The sequence below is a fragment of the Rattus rattus genome, chromosome 6 (genome assembly GCF_011064425.1).
Source record: "Rattus rattus isolate New Zealand chromosome 6, Rrattus_CSIRO_v1, whole genome shotgun sequence".
NCBI classification, from domain to species: Eukaryota; Metazoa; Chordata; class Mammalia; order Rodentia; family Muridae; genus Rattus; species Rattus rattus.
In genome coordinates, this window is record NC_046159.1 from 128,837,287 (window position 1) to 128,858,036 (window position 20,750).

Sequence of the window (20,750 nt, forward strand, 5' to 3'; positions counted from 1 at the left end):
TACTAAAGCCTGTCCCTCCTGTGACCCTGTTTGTATCAGAATTCCTCAAAGTCCAGCTATCTCTGTGATCTTATGTTTCTGAGATCCTGTGACTCTGAGATACTGAATGTGTCAGAGCTCATGCAAGACAAGCTTCCTCTGGGATCATGAAATCCTGGTGTCACCAAGCTCCTGAGAACCTGTTCTGCCAGAGCTCCTGGGAGTAATCTTTCTCTGGCTGTTATAGGGGTCTGTGGGGAGCCAGAGTCCTGGGTTTGCTCTGGGCACAGGTCCAAGCTGGAAGGAACCCATGCCTCCAGCTGGGCAGGGTTTTGTTTTTCCCTTGTTCCTGTGGAGGTTCCAGTAGTGCTGGGTGTTGGGAAAGAAGTTGTGTTTTCAATTGTGATCTGAGTGTGTCAGAACTCCAGTGACCCTAGTTTTGTCAGATCTTCTAGGAGTTGAGCTTTTTCTGTGATCCTGTGATCCTGTGCTCCTGGGCATTTCAGAGCACCTGGGAGTTGGGCTCCCCCTAGGTGTTGTAAGAATAGATACAGAGTCAGCACCCCAAGCTTGCTTCTGGTGCAGGTACAGACCTGGAGGAACCTGTGCTACTGGCTGAACAGGGATTCCTGCATCAACCTCCAAATCACTTTTTTACAGATTTTTTTTGCAGGCTTCATTTTGTAAAACCCTGACCCTTGGCCTATGGTACTTACTTAGAGATGCCCTGAGTGAAACACAGAGACACAAATTGATGCAAAAACAAGAGGTTTATTTTTCTGGTGCTACAGGATTGACCCTCAATCAGTCCTCAAGGTGAGTGACTGGAAGGTGATCTCAAATGTCTATTACAAGCAGTTTTTATACTTATTAGGGGCACAGGTCACATCAGCAAGGTTACAGTTCAAAATGATTGGCTAAGCATATTGACCTTTAAACCTATTGGCTAGCAAGTATGGTCAGATCATGAAAAGCATTTGAACTTTATCCCAGACGTTCCAGAGGGTCCAGTGAGTATCAGCCAGTACATTCTGTGTTTTTCAAGAATGTTCCTGCTCCTCCCAGGAAGTGTGGGTGGAGAATGGAACTTGGCCTAGCCTTGACTGGAGGTGGGTGTGTGTAAGACTGGTAAAAGCCACTAGGGTCCTTCAACTTCAAAATAGTTTAAAATTAATTTGAATTGAAAGGGCTATTTTCTGTTCCTTGGCTTTTTATTGTAATAACTTCCCAACAATGGCTTTTAATCTAGATGTTTCTATAACTTACATGATGATATTTCCACATTTGAAAACTATGAATTACAGCTTGCAAGCTAAAGGTGGTTCTGTAAAAATATTATAGCAAAGAACATCATCATGTGGTACGGGAAGTACGGTTCACTACTGCAGGGTATTCTGATTTTTTAAATCTTTTCTTGAACATTGGGAGTCATCTCATAGAAGATAATCTATGAGATATCAAATTATTTGGTTATTCTTATAAGCTAACCTTTGAAGGACTTTCAGGACAGCCTTTAAGGCTATGGAAAAGAATTCTATATACATGCATTCAGAAATATATAATTTATCAACTAAGCATAAATATGAGGATACAATATGAATAATGAGGGTTTTCAAGAATCTAAAGGCAGCTGCATTAATGGGCCAGCTTGTCAGAAAGATACAAAGGCAGGCAGATTCCTGAGTTCAAGGTCAGCCTAGAACACAGTATGATTAAGCCTAGGTGTGTTAGAACCTGTGTCCCACCCAGCTAGTTTAGCATCTGAGTGTAATAGAGGCAGGCAGATCTCTGAATTCTTTTGCAATGTTAACAGAAACTGTGTGTGTGTGTGATACTTCCTAATGATTAAATGACTGGGACACAGAATGCAGACTCATAGTATAATTAAAAAGGGAATCTGAAATAAACAACTGAAATGACATGTAAATAAAAACTGGGCTTTTGGTCTACATGAGATGAGCTAGCAGAAAGCATATATCAGTTCTTTAGAATTTTCTCTCACGTGAGCTGAGCTGTCCGGAAAACTCTAGAGAGCAAAAGCAGTTCTTACAGTGTTTTAAACAGGATTTCTGACTTGGTCAGAAGATCCAACAATTTTTATAGCAGTCTTTTTGCCTCAGGTCAGAAAAGACAAAAGCTATCCAGATAGTTTTTAAATAGCAAAAAAAAAAAAAAAAAAAAACAGTCTATAGCTGAGAGGAGAGAGAAAAGAAAGAGAGAGAGAGAGAGAGAGAGAGAGAGAGAGAGAGTGTGCATTTTGAGTGTGGAAAGCCCTCTCAGCAGAACATAGGCCACCAGCTTGGACCCATTACTTGATTTTGTGTCATTTGTTTTTGTTGCTCCCAGACACCTCTTCTCTCAGAACATCTCTCCATACTGAGGATGGTCCTTAGCAGATGTAACTAGAAACTATGAATAAGAGAGTACACGTAGCATTTGTCTTTCTGAATCTTGGTTACCTCACTCAGAAAAGCACAAAGGAAACATGGGCATGATAAAAAAATTGGTTTGAGGGGGAAATAGCAAGATACAAGTTATTTGAATTAGAAAACTGAAAAACAGGAGTGTATTTAAACTGAGGAGAAAGGGTGAAGTAGGGGAAGGATATAAGTATAAGAATCATGTATATAATATATATATATAAACTTAAATAATATATATATATATAAACTTAAACCACTTAGTCTGACAATTTCTAGTAAAAACCAAAGACTAAAAAAACCAAGTTCAAAGCACCTAAACATTCTTTTAAGTAGTTGGTATATTAGTTACTTTTTTATTATTCTTATACAAGATCATGATTAAATTATATGATAAAAGAAACTGTTTGATTCAGTTTATAGTTTCAGAGGTTTATAATCCCTTATAGCAGAGCAAAGGTACAGCTAAGAACTCAGATCATTATTCAAATTCACAAACCAAAAATGTAAATGTTGCTTTTATTTCCTCAGATGAAGAGATGAGAGAGAGCCATACCCAAGCTGTGCAAATACGTAGCTTGGGCTGAGCCCAGAATGATTCTTTCTCTGTTCTAACTACCTCTAGCACTAGGCCTGGAAGCTTCTAGCTATAAAACAATCTGCTCTTCCAAGCTGACTGATTCAATCTGACTTATCTTGGTTTCTGGATGAATTGCTCTGCCTAGCCTATGCTAGCATTGGCAATATGTTCAAAGCTTCTAGCTCTTTCTCATTCTTTGGCTCATTCTGTCTTCACCTATGTCTAGCTTGTTCTCCCTGCAACATGTCACTATAAACATGTCAGTTTACTTTAATAGTGAGAGCTCTGGTAGTATTGATTACAACCACAGAGCCAGCTCTACACCAATAGTGGAGTGGGTAACACAAACTGGATTCTATATAGGGGAGTGGAACAGGGTATGGGTAAGAGCATCTATTGGAAGAATAAAGAATAAAGAATAAAGAGTGTGTTGAGTGCATATTCAAAAACCATTGTATAAAACTCTCAAAGAATAAAATATTTATTTAAAGTTAATCTTTGAGATGACTTTGCCTTTGTTAACTATTCAGCTCTTCTGATGTTTTTGTTGAAATTATTTCCTCTGTGAAAAATATCATAGGTAGGATGACTTGAAACAAACACATTCAGACCCAAAAGCTCTGAGTTCTAATATCAACTCTCACTCTACTTGTTAGTTTGAATGCCTTGGGGCTTCCACAAATTTCATCTAAAACACCTGAATAACTTGAAGTTTGAAGTGGCCATTTCAGTTGTCTTTCTTAATCCTTTCTCTAATACCCAGAGCAGCACATCTCAATCTGGGCTTTTTAGTGGAAACCATTGCAAAAGCCAAAATATTAATATAATATGTTTAATTGCCCATTAAATGGTGCTAACTTTTCTGAAATACTTCAAATGGTTACTGATAATTCTTATTCCAAAATTATTACTTCCACAAATAATAAATATGAGATCCAGGGATGTAGCATTATTTACCTAAAGTTGCAATGTAGTTTGAGAAGTATTAAGTCACAATCTTTTGTTGTAGTTATTTCATTCCCTTCTAAAACTAAGACTTTTCATGATTCAGCACTGTGTTTTACAGTTTCTTTACATTTTCTCAGATACATGGCGATGCTGTTTCAAAGTTCAAAGTTATAAAATGCTTAGATAGTGTTTCACTGACTTCTTCCCTTGTCACATTATTGTGTGTTTGTGTGTGTGTGTGTGTGTGAGAGAGAGAGAGAGAGAGAGAGAGAGAGAGAGAGAGAGAGAGAGAGAGAGAGATAGATATCAAATCAGGACCTTTTACATGAAAAACAAAGAAACATGTTATACTAGTAACCTACATCGCCAAGTCTACAAATATTTTCCATTTCAACTATTTCAAAAATCACCAGTTTATATGCTATAAGTTCTTTGTACCTAGTTTGTACATTTCATAACTTACTGTAATCTGTTATTGACATTAACAATGTTAGTGATATTTTATTATTAAATTTATCATTTAAGTAACAAATGATTAATTCAGTGATTCCATTTTTATCTCTAATTTTAGTTTTGAATTACTTTTACTTATAATCTTTATTCTAGAGTAATTCATAACAATCTGTCTATGATGGACAAATTGAGGAACACAGACTTTTAAGCAAAGCATTAATGGAACAAAATAAAAGAACCAATAGCACATTCAAATGAACATTATACATATGAAATTTCTTCAAATCAAGTATGTTTCAAAGTGACAGGATTTCAGATTGCATAGAATTCTCAAATGTCATTTCACCAAAGTAATAATCATTTCATATTCCTTCATCTGTATCTGATCAGTGTTTGCTTTCATTTTCTCTTAGCTTTTTAGCATCACTTTGGCTTGGATTTTACTGGTTTAAAATTGACTGTCCTTACATTTAAATTAAAATGGAGTCTGCATAAAATCTGCTTTTATTCCTATATTTGTCTAAGGTAATAAAACCAATTTATCAATAGTAATATAAGAATTATTAACTTACTTTTATTATACATAAATAACTTTTGCATTTCATTGTTCTATATTTGAGAAGAGCAAAGCTAGATATGACTATAATGTCCCCTCATTAGCATCCTAATCTTTTGCCAATTTCATAATGCAGCCACTTCCCAGAATTATTGGGAACTGCATCAGTATTTTGTGCTTATAGATTCATACCCATGCATATTTCTGTACCATATTTTAGGAGCAAAATGTATAGGGTCTTCATTAGATAATGGATTATTCAGAGATTTCCTAAGATAATTGAAATTAATCCAGTTAGAAACAATTTAGTAATCAGCATGGTACACAGCTTCAGCAAATGGTGTTGAGCATGAATATTTTGGCACCAAGGCTGAATCATGATGGAGAGAGGTTGTTTTCAACTCTCAGCATGTGCTCTCCTGTTAGCTTCATCTGCAAAAACAAGCTTTCATTTTCCTTCAATGAAATAAACTTTGGCATGAAAATATGAGTTCTGTTTAATTTTCACAAACTGAAAAGAAAGCATTTCCCATAATAGTAAGACATTTAAACAGTAATTGTCATTCTATAAGTGGTGATAGAGACAATTACTTGGCACTTCTAACCTTTTTTTGTGTGTGAAGAACTGAAATATCCATATCCATAAAGCATTGTTGATATCTGTGTTTCAATATGAGATTGAGAAGTGTCAATAGTGCATGACTCTTAGTGTCTCACTTTACTACAAAAGATTTCATTACAGAACAGAACATATGGGGGAAATTGCCATAAAGTGAATAACATGCATTGCAGGAATCATAGAGAGGAGATAAAATTTGTATTTAAAACTGAGAAATGGGATATATTACACAATTTTGTCAAATTATAAAAGGAGGTAATAAATATGTTTGCAGGGTCAAGTCAGTGAGTAATCAGGCACTCTGTTAAACACTATCTATAAGTTTATGTGTTTCAAACTCTGGAAGTTAACCAGTATCTCAGAATAATCCTAGAATTGTTTATTTAAAACCTTGGAATTTAAGGAAGGGGTATCATTTAAACAATTCTGTTCCTCATATGCCCTTCGCAGCTCCTCAGATACCTTGGAAGTCAGTACTTTTGTAGCCATAGACATTGTAAAATCAGCCAAGTGGCAATTAATGGGCCCCTCAGCTACAGGGAAGCCACTCACATTGTGCTCACCACACACACATTACCTCAGGAAAGTCAGTCTTTATAGTTGTTTCCCTAAGAAGCTCCATTCACAACATTTGTTCTGATTTGACCTGACTCAGAGTTCACACAGCAGGAAAAGCTCCTTGACAGAGTAATTGTTGAAAATTCTGAGACAATTGATTAACAGTGCATAGGGCTGAGTTGTTACAGTCAGAAAGAATTCCAAGAAGTTAACGAAAGCCCAGAAATTAATCCTTGGAGAATTAACTGTCCTTAGAAGCCTTTTCAAAGCTCTGACATATTCTTGAAGATCTACAAATGAAAGCAAATGTTCACTATTGTGTAAATATTCAAAAGACCATATGCTCACATTTGGGAATGTGCACAGAAAACTACCTTCTTTCAACATTTCTACTCTACACAGATAGTGATGAATGAGCCAGGGTTAGGAACTGTGACTATGTTCAACATGCACTCTTCCATAGACCTCTGGAGCAAAGCTCAGGAGCTCTAGCAAAAAATTAAATAAAAGCTCTGTCAATCTGTGAATGTAATATGGCCTAAAAACATATAAAATAATAAAGTTTTAATAGACAAATACTAATAAGTAGAATGCATTCTTCTAACATAACTAAATCTAAAGTTGACATATCACTATACTAGTGGATGTAAATACTCTACATCTTAGATGTTAGCAATGCTCAACAAATTAAAAAAGAAAAAAATCTGCTTCCCCACACTAGATCATTTACTACCTTTGCTTAAAATAATATTTCTGTGCATATGAAATGTTCTCTGAGTAAATGTCATTTACTCAGTATGTACTTCAGTTAAAGAAAAAGAGGGAAAATGCAAAACCAATAATCACATGAGCCACTGGATCAACTAAGTAGGACACGCACGATCTCACAGAGACTGAAACAGCAAGCACAGAACTTCATGGTTCTGTACCTGATCCTCTGTCCATATGTTATAGTTTTTATCTTGGCATTTTTGTGAGACTCCTAACACTGGGAGTAGGTGTTTCTCTGACTCTTTTACTTGCTCTTGAGACTCTTTTCTTCTTATTTGTGTTGCCTTGTACAGCATCAATATAAGGTCTCTTGCCTTGTCTTATTGTATCTTGCTTTCTTCTAATTGGCTGTGGTCTCTTGAAAGTGCTCTTTTCTTAAGAGGATCTAGAGGAGGTGAGGGGGTTAGGAAGTCAGAAATTGTAAAGGAAGAGAAATTGTGGTCAGGATTTATTGTATGAGAAAACAATTAAAATTCTTAATTAAAAATAAGATAAAACTATGTCCGTGAAAAAATCAGGAAAATAAAACTGGCCTTTTGGAAATCAGCAATATTGACAACTCTTTGCTCTAATCCTTTGATGTAAAACATATGAGCATATTTAAGAAAGTGATTAAATTAGATAGTAATATAAAACATCCTACACATAATTTTCTAAATAGATTATTTGCTAAGACTAACAAATATTTAAGAAATACATATATTTTAAATTTTTAAAATGTTTTCCTAAAAGCAAACAAAAGGAAAATGTTCAGAAAATGATCCTGACACAAGTATTATACAAAAGTTCTCATCAAACAAAGATGTCAAAGAGGTCAATATTCAGCAAAGATAAAAGATTCAATCCAACAAGTTCAATACAAATAATTAATTACCAATAAGTATTTTTCTCAGAAATTCAAGGCTGTTCCAGCAACCAATATCAATGTTCTAGAACTTACTGATAGAATAAAGAACATAAAGAGAATATTTGAATAGAGAGAAGTATTTGACCGAATTTAATATTCTTCAACAACAAAATGATTCAACAAAATGGAAACAAAAACACCTTAACTTGATAAATGATTCCTTGCTGCATCCAGCATGGCCTTGTTATGGGCAGAATGAAATCATTCCTGCCCCTGAAATGTGGCCAGCAGGCATGGGCCTCCACAAGTGTCTATTGGTATTGTGGCAATAAGAGTTATTTCTACAACAATGTATATATTTTACATTCTTCCTTCAATGAATGTCCTCCCTGTTAATGTTAATGACTCCATGAAAATCAGAGACAGCATGGAAGGCAAAAGTGTGGCTAATGTCTTAGGAAAATGGTAGATGCTGGAACCTTCAGTACTGCTTTTAAGGCTGGGGAAAAGAACTCTACAAACATGAGTTGAAAAATATATAATTTCTCAACTATGCAAATATAAGACTACAATATAAATTATGAGGGGCTTTATGAATCTAAAGGAACAAAAGAAACTGTGCTGTGAACCAACTTATCAGTAAGATACTAAGGAAAGAATTAAAGAGATTTAGGGAGTGGTGATCACAGTAGATCTCACCCAGCTAAATTTTTTTGTTTATGTCTACAAGGGCAGGCAGATTCCTGAGTTACGAATCAGCCTGCAACAGAGTAAGGTTAGGCCCAGTTGTAGTAGAAATGGTAATTTCAGGACAGGGTCCCACCCAGCTAGCTTATTGTCTATACTTTACAGAGGCAACAGAGACAGGCAGATCTCTGAATTATTTTGCAATGTTCTGCCTCCCAATAATCAAAGGGCTGGGGTCACAGGATGCTGTTTCATAGAATAATTGAAAGGGAACCTGGAGTAAATGACCAGATTGATATGTAAAATAAGACTAGGCTTTTGATCTACAAGAGGTGAAATATCCAGAGAATATTTTAGAATAGCAAGGGAGAACTCTTTGGAGAACTGGTACTAGCAGAACACACACACACACACACACACACACACACACACACACACACACACAGAGAGAGAGAGAGAGAGAGAGAGAGAGAGAGAGAGAGAGAGAGAGAGAGAGAGAGGAGGGAGGGAGAGCTGTCTGAGATCTCCAGGGAGAGCAGAACATAGAGAAAAAATCTGGGAAACAGTATCAACAGAACAAAGGTGAACATCTTAGACCTATGATTTGATGTTGAATCATTTGTGTTCACCACTCCCTGGCTCCCCTTGTCTCCAAATGCCTCTCTAAGCTGAGGCTGGTCCTTGGCAATTCCTTTTGAAACCTCAGCAACTACTCTACAAAATGGAAAAACATGGACAATGTCTTCCTAACATCAAAACCAAAACAAAGATGTCTGCTTCCACACCACTCCACCATTATCAGAGTTTCTATCCATGTCAATTGAGAATGGAAATGAGTCTCAGTTACCTCCTTCAGGATGATATTTTCCAGTGTGTACTCATTTAAAAATCGATATTAGTCATAAAGTACAGGATAACCATGCTACAATGAACAGCCCCAGAGAAGCCAAATAACAAGGAGAGAACAAGAGAAGATGATTGAATCTTTCCCAGAAGGGGAAACAAAGTAGATATCAGAGGTCCACAAAAGGAGAGTACTATGTGGAAGAGGGGAATGGGGCAGTGTGGACTCATATGTATTGCATGGAGATCAGGGGAGAAGAGAGATGGGCTGGGATGTGGAGGGAATCTCTAAAAGGTACCAAAGACCTAGGATAAAGAGAGGCCCCAGAGTGTCTAAAGGGCTGATTCTAGCTGAGATTCTTAGTAGTGGGAGATATGGATCCTGAAGTAGCCATTTCCTATAGCCAGGCAAGACTCCTTGTGGAAAGATAAGAAGAGCGATCAACGCACAAAGCTTTCAACCCCAAATGTATCCTGCCTACAAGAAAGAGCACAGTGACAAAGATTGAGCAGAGTCTGAGGCAATGGCCAACTAATAGCTCTCCCAAATTAAGGCCCATCCCATAACCAAGACCTAATCCTAGAAACTATTAGTGATACTCTGTTATGCTTGGAGATAGGGCCCTAGCATAATTGTCCTCTGAGAGGCTCCACCCAACAGCCAATGGAAAGAGATACAGAGACTAATACACAAACAGTAGATAGAGCTCAGGGAGTCTCACAGAAGAGTTGGAAGAATGATTAAGGGACCCAAAGAGGACAGGCACTCCACAGGAAGATCAACATAGTCAACTAACTTGCACCCTTGGGGGCTCCCAGAGACTGAATTACCAACCACCCAGAGACTGAATTACCAACCAAAGAACAAACATGGGCCGGACCTTGACCTTCTACATATGTGTAGCAAATGAGCAACTTGATCTTCATGTAAGTCCCTCAAACTACTGGAGCAGGAGCTGTCCCTGAGCCTGTTGCCTGCCTTCCTGCATGTGGATCCAGCACCCCTAAATGGTGCTCTGGCCTCAGAGTTATGGGTGGTGATAAGAGGGCTTTGAGGTTGATATCAAGATGGAGGCTTCTTCTATGGAGAATGGAGGAAGAACATACATGAGGGGGTACTGGTAGGAGAGGAAGAGCTAATACTGTGTAAAGTGGAAAAATAAATAAATTTAATAATTAAAAATAAAAGAACAGTGAAAACAAAGAATGGAAATGAATAATATAAAATGCTAAAACAGGAAAATAATCTTTATTGGGGGTGATGTCTTCATACTAATAAAAAATCATGAAGAAACAAAAAATTTTATTTTTGAATTAGCAATTAGAATTAGAAATAGAATAAATGCTTCCAGATTAAAGAATACTTAAAATTTATAAGCATGCCATGGACAATAAAATTATCCACTAAATAGTGAAAGAAAAAAACATCATAAAATAAATAAGTTATAAATAACTGAGTTGATAGCACCCGCTCATGATGAGCATGGTTTATAGAGCACTACTTCCTAAGTCTATGACACCTTCTTTATCTAGAACTAAGATATTTTTGAGAAATTGAGAAGTGGATAAAAATTCATGTCAAAACATAAAATGTACAGAATATCCCAAACAATATAAAAATATGAAATAAATTTCAAGAATATACACTACCCAATTAATGAACCACTGTCAGAGGTACTGAAAATAACCTCGTGATGTTGTTCTGGGTACAGGTGAGTTGGTAAAAATCACTGAAACAGAAGTTTAAGTCCAAAAGGAAGTGAGGACTACCCACTTTCATTCTTAGTTATTTTGCAACAACATAGACACCATCAAATACGGTTAAAATAATCTTTTCACTAAAAATGATTTTAAAAAGTACTGGATATGTAATATTTTTAAGGTTCGATCCTTACTTTACATTACATAGAAAAACACAAATTAAAATGAGAAAATAGCTATGTTTAGGTGTTTTTCTGTGTTTGATTTGTTTGTTGAATTTAGTGCTTTCTTAGGATCTTTTCCAAGCACTCTTGTCACAGTTCCCCAAGTGTCAGGGCTAGAGATGCTTATCACTATACATATCCACTTACACTTAGGCTTCCAAACTGTAGACCTCAGATGAACAAGATAGCTTCTTGTGTAAAAATATTTAATGAAGTCATGTTTAACTGAATTCAGTGAAGAGCAAGAACAGAACCCATGTAAAGGTAGAAGCTGAAAACCAACTCCAGAAACATTTTTATTTGACACCCTCAAGTTCTCTGTGGCATGTGTGTCCTCACACAAACACATCATTTACACAAATAATAGTAATCAGGAAGAAAATACACAATAAACTCAAAAACACAATAAAGCATGCAACAGAAGATTATGGGTTGTATGGAATATATAATGAATGTAATGTAAAATGCAGGCAGTGACAAACATGGGTGAAAACGTAATAATTGAAAACACTCGTGCTTAGACTTGGGTGATGTGATTAGAACTGGTTCAGACACTGAATAATTTGTCAGTTTAACAAAATGATGAATATGGAGATACCATGTATTCTCAAACCTTCAATTATATTCTGTTGGTCACTGTCTATATGCAGGTGAGGGCAGGCACAAGATAAGGCAAAAGCCTGTGATTGGGCAGCAGAAAAGGAAGGCGGGCTGAGAATTTTAGAGATGGGACAGAGAGATGGAAAGATGGAGAAAGGAAGGAAGATTGAGGAAGAGAAAGATGATTCAGATTCAGTGTGGCTTTCAATAGGCACAGGCAGCTATGAATATCTTATGAGATATGGGTAATTACAGGACAATTTGCCTTATCTATGTGGGCAGTTTATATCAATATCAGTTGGCTCTGAGTTCATTGTGTGGATCTTTTGAGAGTTACCAGCCTTCACATGGAATGGTACACTTTTTAGTATTTCCCACAGCAATATCAAAGAAAGAATTCACATATACAGTCAAAGATAATTGGAATGGAGCTATAACTCAGTGGTAAAAAGCACTTACTCTTGCAGAAGGCCTGGCTTAAGTTTCCAGGATGCATATGGTGCTCAGAACCATCGCTAACTCAAGTTTTAGATGATCTTATGCCCTCTTCTTACCTCTGTGGACACCAGACACACACATTGTGCACATACAATCAACGTAGTCAGGTAAGTAAAGTTAAACAAATAAATCTACAATGTTTTAAATGTGCATTCAAAACATGGTTTTCCTTTTCAAAAACTAGAGAAAAACAATTTTTAATAGATAAATTTACTTCTTTAAAACATTGTAACATTATTTTACAGTAGGAAGGACTGTGTAATTGAAAGTAAATATATATAAAAGAAATATATAAATACAAAAATACACTGACAGAAATAGCCTACTTACGGACATGACACACATTGAATAATTGAATGTCCAGAAAAGAGAAATACTGGAGGAATAGAATAATTGGAGGCTACAGTAAGTAGTGAATTATTATATTTTATATCATGATAATACTCTAAAACATTGATGCTTACATATTTGTGGAAATGCACCAGTTACTCAATTTTCTTTGCTTTTCTCCTTATTTCCCACTGATTTATTTATTTACTCACTTTATATCCTGATGAAACTCACACCACACCATCTTTTTAGTCCAAACTTCACAATAATTTTTCTGGTTGAAAAAAGAATCATGTGGCATCTGCATTTTCAGCAAAGTGTTTTGCTGTTACTTTTTTGTTGCTGTGAAAAGACACCATAATTAAGACAACTTATAACATAAAGCATTTAGCTTGGAGCTTGCTTACAGTTTTAGAGGGCAGGATTATGGTCATCATGACAGGGAGCATAGCAGCAAGCAGTCAGTCATGGTGCTATAGCAGTAACTGAGAGCTTACATGAGGAGACTACAACTATTAATACCATAACATAAAGGAAATGTGGGAGGTAATGGAAAATGGGTAGGCAGTGAGTGACACATCTCTTTCAACAAGACCAGACCTCCTAATCCTTCCCAAATGGTTCTACCAACTAGGGAACAATCATGAAAAAATATGAGAGTATGAGAGGCTATCTCTTTTAAAGTCACCACAAATATTTTATATACAGTTATTTATTCAGCTTTCTGAGATCAAATGAATATAAAATAGAAACTATTCATAATGCCAATTTCATTGATTTTACACCACATAATTTCAAATATGTATTAAAACAAAGTTTTCAATTAATGAAGCAAAAGTTTTGCTTAAAATATTTAAAAATTTCTAAAGTGTTTATGAGAAAAACATGTAATGATACAGTCCTAAACAAGATTATTGTCAGAAATAAGTTGACATTGAAAATATATGTTTGCATTTTATTAGTTCTGATCAAAATACACTTTAAAGGTACTTAAAGATATCATGCAATGGGGAAAGATCAATACAGTGAGAATCTTCATTTCTCTTTTGTTCTGTTTGTAACATTGGACATTGAATACAGAGCTTCACACATGCCAGGCAAGCACTCTACCACTAATGTATATCTACAGCAATAATGAAATCCTTTTTGTAAACAGAAATATATATTAAAGTTTAGAGAATAGTTATAGTCACTCATCTACAAAGCAAGCAGAACCTCATTTAGACTAGGAAGACTGCTTTTTATTCTGCTCTTCACTATGCATTTTATAAACAGACCGTCACAATCTTAACATAATACTTATTACCCATTTTCTACTGCTCACTCCTCAGATATAATTATGGCAAGACAAAGCAGATGTAGTTGTGTTTCTATATGTATGATTATGTTCAATACAAAAATATCAAAGATAAGGTATATACATTTTGTTTATCTTTATTAACCTATCATCATGCTATATTAAATAGTTGAAGAATTTCACTACTGGATCTAAAAGAAGGTCCTTTATAATCTGATAGCCTCTACTTTACCAGCCCATCCCCAAAACTGCCCAGCTACCTTGAGCACACAGCAATAAGACAACAATCTTTTTTCTCCTACCTTACGACCCATGGCTTCTAACACTGCTTCGGAAACCCTCCTCCATTGAAGTATTCAGGCACATTTTTATCCATTATTCAGAGCCAGCTTAAATGTTATTTTCCAGAAACCTCCTTTAACCTTTTAAGTCAAGGAAAAAAAATCACTCTGTGTGCCAGTAATAGCTTATTACATCATTAGAACCCTCGCTGCATTGTGCTACCTTGTATATGTTCCTAATTAAACTGAGTAACAGAAAAAAGAACAGCTCTGTATTCAGTTTCCTTAGAACCTAGCCTAAGGTCTAGCTCATATATATGCTAATGAATATTTGTTGAATTAATTAAGGATAAACAAAGTCAAACTAGCAGACCTCTACCTGTATTTTGAATTTTGTCTGCTTTGAGGGCTGTAAAACTGGGTTGATTCAGAGAATTACTAAGAGGAAAAACATGACAATAGGAAAGATAAAACCTGCAGAAATATAATCTATTTATACACACGTATACATGTATCCATGCACCATTTACCTATGAACTTCCTACATTCTGTTTTCCTTAGCCTGTGAATATTAGTGACGTGTGTGTGTGTGTGTGTGTGTGTGTCTTTGTGTGTGTGTGTGAGAGAGAGAGAGAGAGAATGAGAGAGAGAGAGAGAGAGAGAGAGAGAGAGAGAGAGAGAGAGAGAGAGAGATCCAACAAACAATGGTTGATTCTGTTTCACTTAATCAGAATTTAGAATTTAGGTTAGGGAGTAGAGAATGCATCATGTTGACACAAGACTATTAAAAACATCAATTTTCTTGGATACTTTCTTCAATCCCCAAAAAAATTTCTGCAGAAAAATAAAGGCCAAACTCTATCATCACCCAGTGAATGTGATTGTTGGGGGGAGGGCAGTAATGGGGGGGAGGATGGGGGAAGGGAACACCCATAGAGAAGGGGAGGTGGACAGGTTAGGGGGATGTTGGCCTGGAAACCTGGAAAGGGAATAACAATCGAAATGTAAATAAGAAATACCCAAGTTAATAAAGATGAAAAAAATAACATTTCCAAGATCTCTTATGATGCCAATCCAGTTGAGTGTATACACCCATAATTTTCTGCATTCCTTAATTTGAACGGAATTCTCATAGATATTTCTGGTATATAAAATGTCTTCTACTTTAAGTAGAAATTACAATGTATTAATGAAATACATTCAAATCCATGATGAGTTGGAATTATCCAAATACAGAACTGCCTGCAAAACCAATTATATTTATCCTAAAAATGTCTTAAAATTAAAAGATTAATCAGCTTTAGGATTTAATTTGCTTATAATGACTTAGAATTGAAGAGTACTGTAAAAGTTTTTTTGGGGGGACGTGGGGGAGTTATCACTGAAAACTAAGTTCACAGTAATTCTGGGGATGAATTGCATTTCAAAATCTGTGAGCAGCTCAAGTTTGAGTTTGCATGTGAAAGACTTTCCAAAGGTTTCTCAAGAAAATACCTTTTTAATAAATCAAGTTCAACTCAGACTTTCACACCTAGGCAGACAAAAATCAAAAGGCTTCATTTTTAATTAAAAGGGTTCTGAATCTCCATACCATTATTCATTTTTATCATACTGGGTGGTCTGATTCTTAACATTAGGGACAGCCAATATAATCGTGGAAAGTCTTTGAGAATCAGAGAATCAGAAGGCACTACTTCTAAAATCAAAGCTACCATTTCTATTTTAAAGGGGGAAATGTTTATATTTGGAAAAGTAGATGATACACATTGAATAGAGAACTCTCCTGGCTAAGTGCCATTCACCATAATATACAGCCACCGTCTGTATGTTTCACCTATTGAGACTAAAATATTAAACAATCCAACAAAAAGAATATTGATCATCTACTATCTACTATTACATGTGTGAAAACAAATGGTATATCAAGATCCATCTTTTTTCTTTCTTTTTCTACATCCTGACCAAGGTTACCATCCTTCCTTTCTTTCCTCCCTGTTCTTCACCCAACCCCAATACCCTCTTCTGTTTCTCATAAGAAAATGGCAGGTACCCTGTGGATATTAACTAACTATGGTTTATCTAGTTGCAGTAAGACTAGGTATCTCACTTTTTATAGAGGATGGACAAGAAAACCTACCCAGTAGGAGGAAAGAGTTCCAAAGGCAGGCAACAGAGTCAGAGACAACCCCTGTTCCCACTGTTAGGAATCTCACATAAAGACTAAACTATACTATTAACATATATGCAGAGGTCTCAGCTTGAGACCCATGCCATGAAGGGGAGCCAATCCCTGATAGTGCCTGGAGGGCCAGAAAGCAGAGGCTGGATAGCCTAGACACCTAGGATAAAAAAATAGTTGCTAGTGATATTTTACTATACTCATACATTGATGCCTAGTCCAGTTATCAGAGAGGCGTCACCCAGCAACTGATGGATATAGATGCAGAGACACACATCCAATCATTAGGCAGAACTTACGAAATCCAAGAGAAGAGAGGAATATGGATTATAAGAGTCAGAGGAGTAAAGGACATCATATGAAAATCCACAGAAACCAAACTGGGCTTATAGGGGCTCATAAAGACTGAACTGCCAATCAAGGAGCCTTCATAGAATTGACATATGCCTTCTGCCTAGATATTTCTTTAAAGCACATAGGACAGAGTATCATCAAGTATGAAAGTCTTGAGGGAGAGATGTATATAACATATTGTGAAGCATAAAAGCATGAGTAAAGCAAAGTAATATATGAAAATGTGGTTTTAATAAGGAAATGAATAAATACATGTTAAATAACTATAAACAAGATACTTTATTTAATTTAAATTATTAACATGAGGTGATTAGAGGCAAAGATTAGATAAATAAATGATAGATAAAAGATAGATCAATAGATAATATAGTGCTAGTGTATATTCACAATAAAAATGGTACATATAATCAGAAATCATTTCCTTAGCCAAAACAGTACACAGTAACACAATGAAGAAAAGTTGTGTCAATAAATGTGCATTGCAAAAAAATTATAAATAAAATGACTGCATGTATACAACCAAATGATCTGATTCAGTAAAACAGAAAAGCAAAAATATTTCAAACCTAAATTTAGTAGAAGGAAATAGGTAACAATGAATAGACAAGAATCAAACAAAATATGGATGACTAAAAACTAAAAACTTCCAGAAACTAGACCAGCAACCAAGGAGTGTACCTGGAGGGATCCATGGCTCCAGATACATAATTATCAGAAGATAGCCTCGCCTGACAAAAATGAGAGGGGAGGCCCTTGGTTCCAGGGATGTTTGATGTCCCAGCATATGGGGAAATTGTGGGTGGGTGGGGGAGCACCCTTTTACAGGCAAATGGGGGGGGGCAAATAGGGATGGGAGGTTGGTGGAGGGGTAACCAAGACATGGTATATCATTTGAGATGTAAATGAATGGGATGATAAAAAAAACTACAAAAGATAAGGGAAGTACAGAATTGGGTTTTAGAATAGGAAATTGTGAAGGTACAACATTAAATAAAAAAACCCTGGCCCTTGAATACCATAAATAGAGAGGGAGCCCAATGTGATATATGCAGTTCTTCTGTCTTCTGTCTGCCCTAGCAAAGGCCCTTACTTTATATTGACTCAGAAGAGCACAAAAGGAAATATACAAAGGAATGAAGTTGTTCTTTCTCCAGAGTTTTATAAGGGAAGTAGTTATTTTACTGACCGCTGCTGATTCAGAACAGCTCTAAAAACTGAAAACACATTTTCTTTATGAATGTTCACATGTTGTTTTCAACATTTATAGTGGATATTTGTTTTCTAGGTTGCTTTCAATTGGTTGCCTCCAGAAATTGACTACAACACACACACACACACACACACACACACACACACACATTCACATACATTATTCTTGGTAAGGGGCATGGAAATTATATGCATACATACACACACATATGTGTGTGTGTGTGTGTGTGTGTATATAATTACTAAGTGAGTAAAAAGCATAGGAAAACTGGTATTTTCTTAAAGACTGGTTAAATTTAAACAAGCTAAGTACACAGCAGAAAAGATTAGATGCATAGTTTTAAATGCTCTCAAAACATTGACTGGGTTACAAGGTTGGGAAGTGTTAAGCACTATTTCCAGAAAAAGCTATTCTCACAGAAATTGAAACTTTAGTCTAAAAACAAGAGCAGAGATTTAAATATAAACATAAAATCAGATATGTAAAGGAAATATTTTCACCAATATTACATAAAAAAGAACACGAGTCATTGTTATGAACTGAAGTAGAGCAACACATTGAAAAATGAGATGCTATAAATCTTTGCAAGTTTTAGAAACAAACCCTTAACACTGAAAACCACAACAGAGCAAAAATGGGAAACAAGATTGAATCATCAACAAAAGTGTTTCTTAATAAAAGCAATCCTAGGGTTGGTGGATATACTGCAAGGCTCTACAGACATTTAAATTTCTAAGACAAAAAATTTTTGATCAATTCTCAAAATTTCAAAGGTAACTGATTCTATAGTTTGACATTGGATACAGGAAGAAACGCAACAATAACAAAAATAAACTAGTGCAATATCCTTCATGAAAATATATGGAAGATTACTCAACAAAATACTCTCAAACGAAATAGGTCATGTGATAATCATGAGCAGGTTACTCTGGCGAGATAAGAATGCCTCAACAAAGATTGGAAAATGAAGGTGATGCATAACCATTATGTAACAAAGGGCAAAATTACAGTAGTAGAATAAATACATATAGTCTAACCATGCAATACAGAACTGCAGAAAAAAGACACAATAACTCCCAAACATTAGCTGGGTGATGGTGCCACACCCTTAAACGCCAGCACTCCAGAGGCAAAGAGATGCGGATCTGTAAGTTCAAAGTCAACCTGATCTATAGACCAAGTTTCAGGACTTCAGGGAGAAACACTGTCTTGAAAAAAAAGTAAGCAAAAAAGCCTTAAAAGTTGCAGAATGGGGATTTTTGAGATTGCTCAATGGGTGAACGTGCTCTGCTAAGGCTGATGGACTGAGCTGAAACCCCAGGACTCACATTGCAAAAGGAGAAAGCAACTAAGAGTTGACTTTTGACTTCTCTCCACCTACAAACAAATAATGAATGTAATTTACAAGGAAAAAGGCTATAGAATGAATTCCCCTCAAATGGAAATAAAAAGGAGACATGTAAAACCATCCGCAGAAGATACCTTGATAAGTCATGTAGTTTTGTGTACTTTTATTAACAGTTAAATTATTTCAAATCAGGAAAAAGTGACATCCTGAGACTGATTCTGGCAGCAAAGGCTTTAGAACTTGGGAGGTGTGGAATCTGAATATGTAAAGACCAACGACTATGTTCCTAATCAGTCTTCATGGTAAAGTTATTTTACTTGTAGAAAACTAGGCTAAAATAAGTAGAAGCCCGTGTAGAAATGCTTTCAGATTTAGTTTGTGAGTCAGCTTCTCACTGGTGCTCAACATGAACTACAGGAAAAATATAGAACTGAGAAGGCAATATGAATGGAAGTTTCATTTTTGCATCAAGGCTATCAAGGTTTCATGTTTGTAGTCAACAAGCCCTATTGATTTTTATTAATTTTAATTATTTTTATTTTATCAAGTCTCCCTTTGTAACTCAGACAGCATAGCCTAAGCTAACCGATGACTTTCCCCTATCTGCCTGTCTTAGACAACTGGCCACATGCCCTGCTCTGTGGCGTTTAGCCTTTTGGTAAAGTGGAAGCACCATGGCATAAGCGAGTTTTTCATGTGATGACAATCAGGATTAGGTATAGAGAAAAAGATAAGAAAAAATATATCCTTCTCGAACATATCACCATTAACTGACTCCCTGGACTAAAACCTATCTTCTAATTTCTATCAATTCCAAATATAAGGCCAACCAATGAGGAACCATCAGTGGATTAACCCACTGTTGAGGTTGGAAGTCACCAACACCAAACACCTCTCCCTAGTCCCACCAACTGGAGATCAAGCCTTCAACCTGTAGCCTTTGGGAGAGACCTTCTACAAAACATAACACAGCAGAAACTGAAACACCCACAATGGCTTAGCAAAGTTAGAGCTTACACCATGGGCTGAATATTTAATTTGAGTCAAGATGAGTGCTATTCAGTGTGTGGCTCTACATGTGCATAAGAAAAACAATTTGATATTAGAATTCCAATGTAAGTCAATGATCAACTCTTGAAGTGCTTTTGCGTAGAAGATAAGTTCAGAAATAGATAAATTGTTGGGAGAAAATGGGCCATTAACCAAAACTTCATCCTAATATTCAAAGCATAAATTATGATTCATTTAAAATGTTGCATTTAAAACACAAAAACACATTCATTTGAATTTTCAATATGTGACTACATTGTGACATTCTGACATGATTAGGGACAAAAATGTTGGAATTAAAATATTAAGTAGTAAAGTCTAGCAGAATAGGACAATAATAGTCATTAAAAAGCCAGACATCATTTTAACAGCAGCAGTTCTTTGCTTACAACCTACTACTGTATACAGGATAGATAG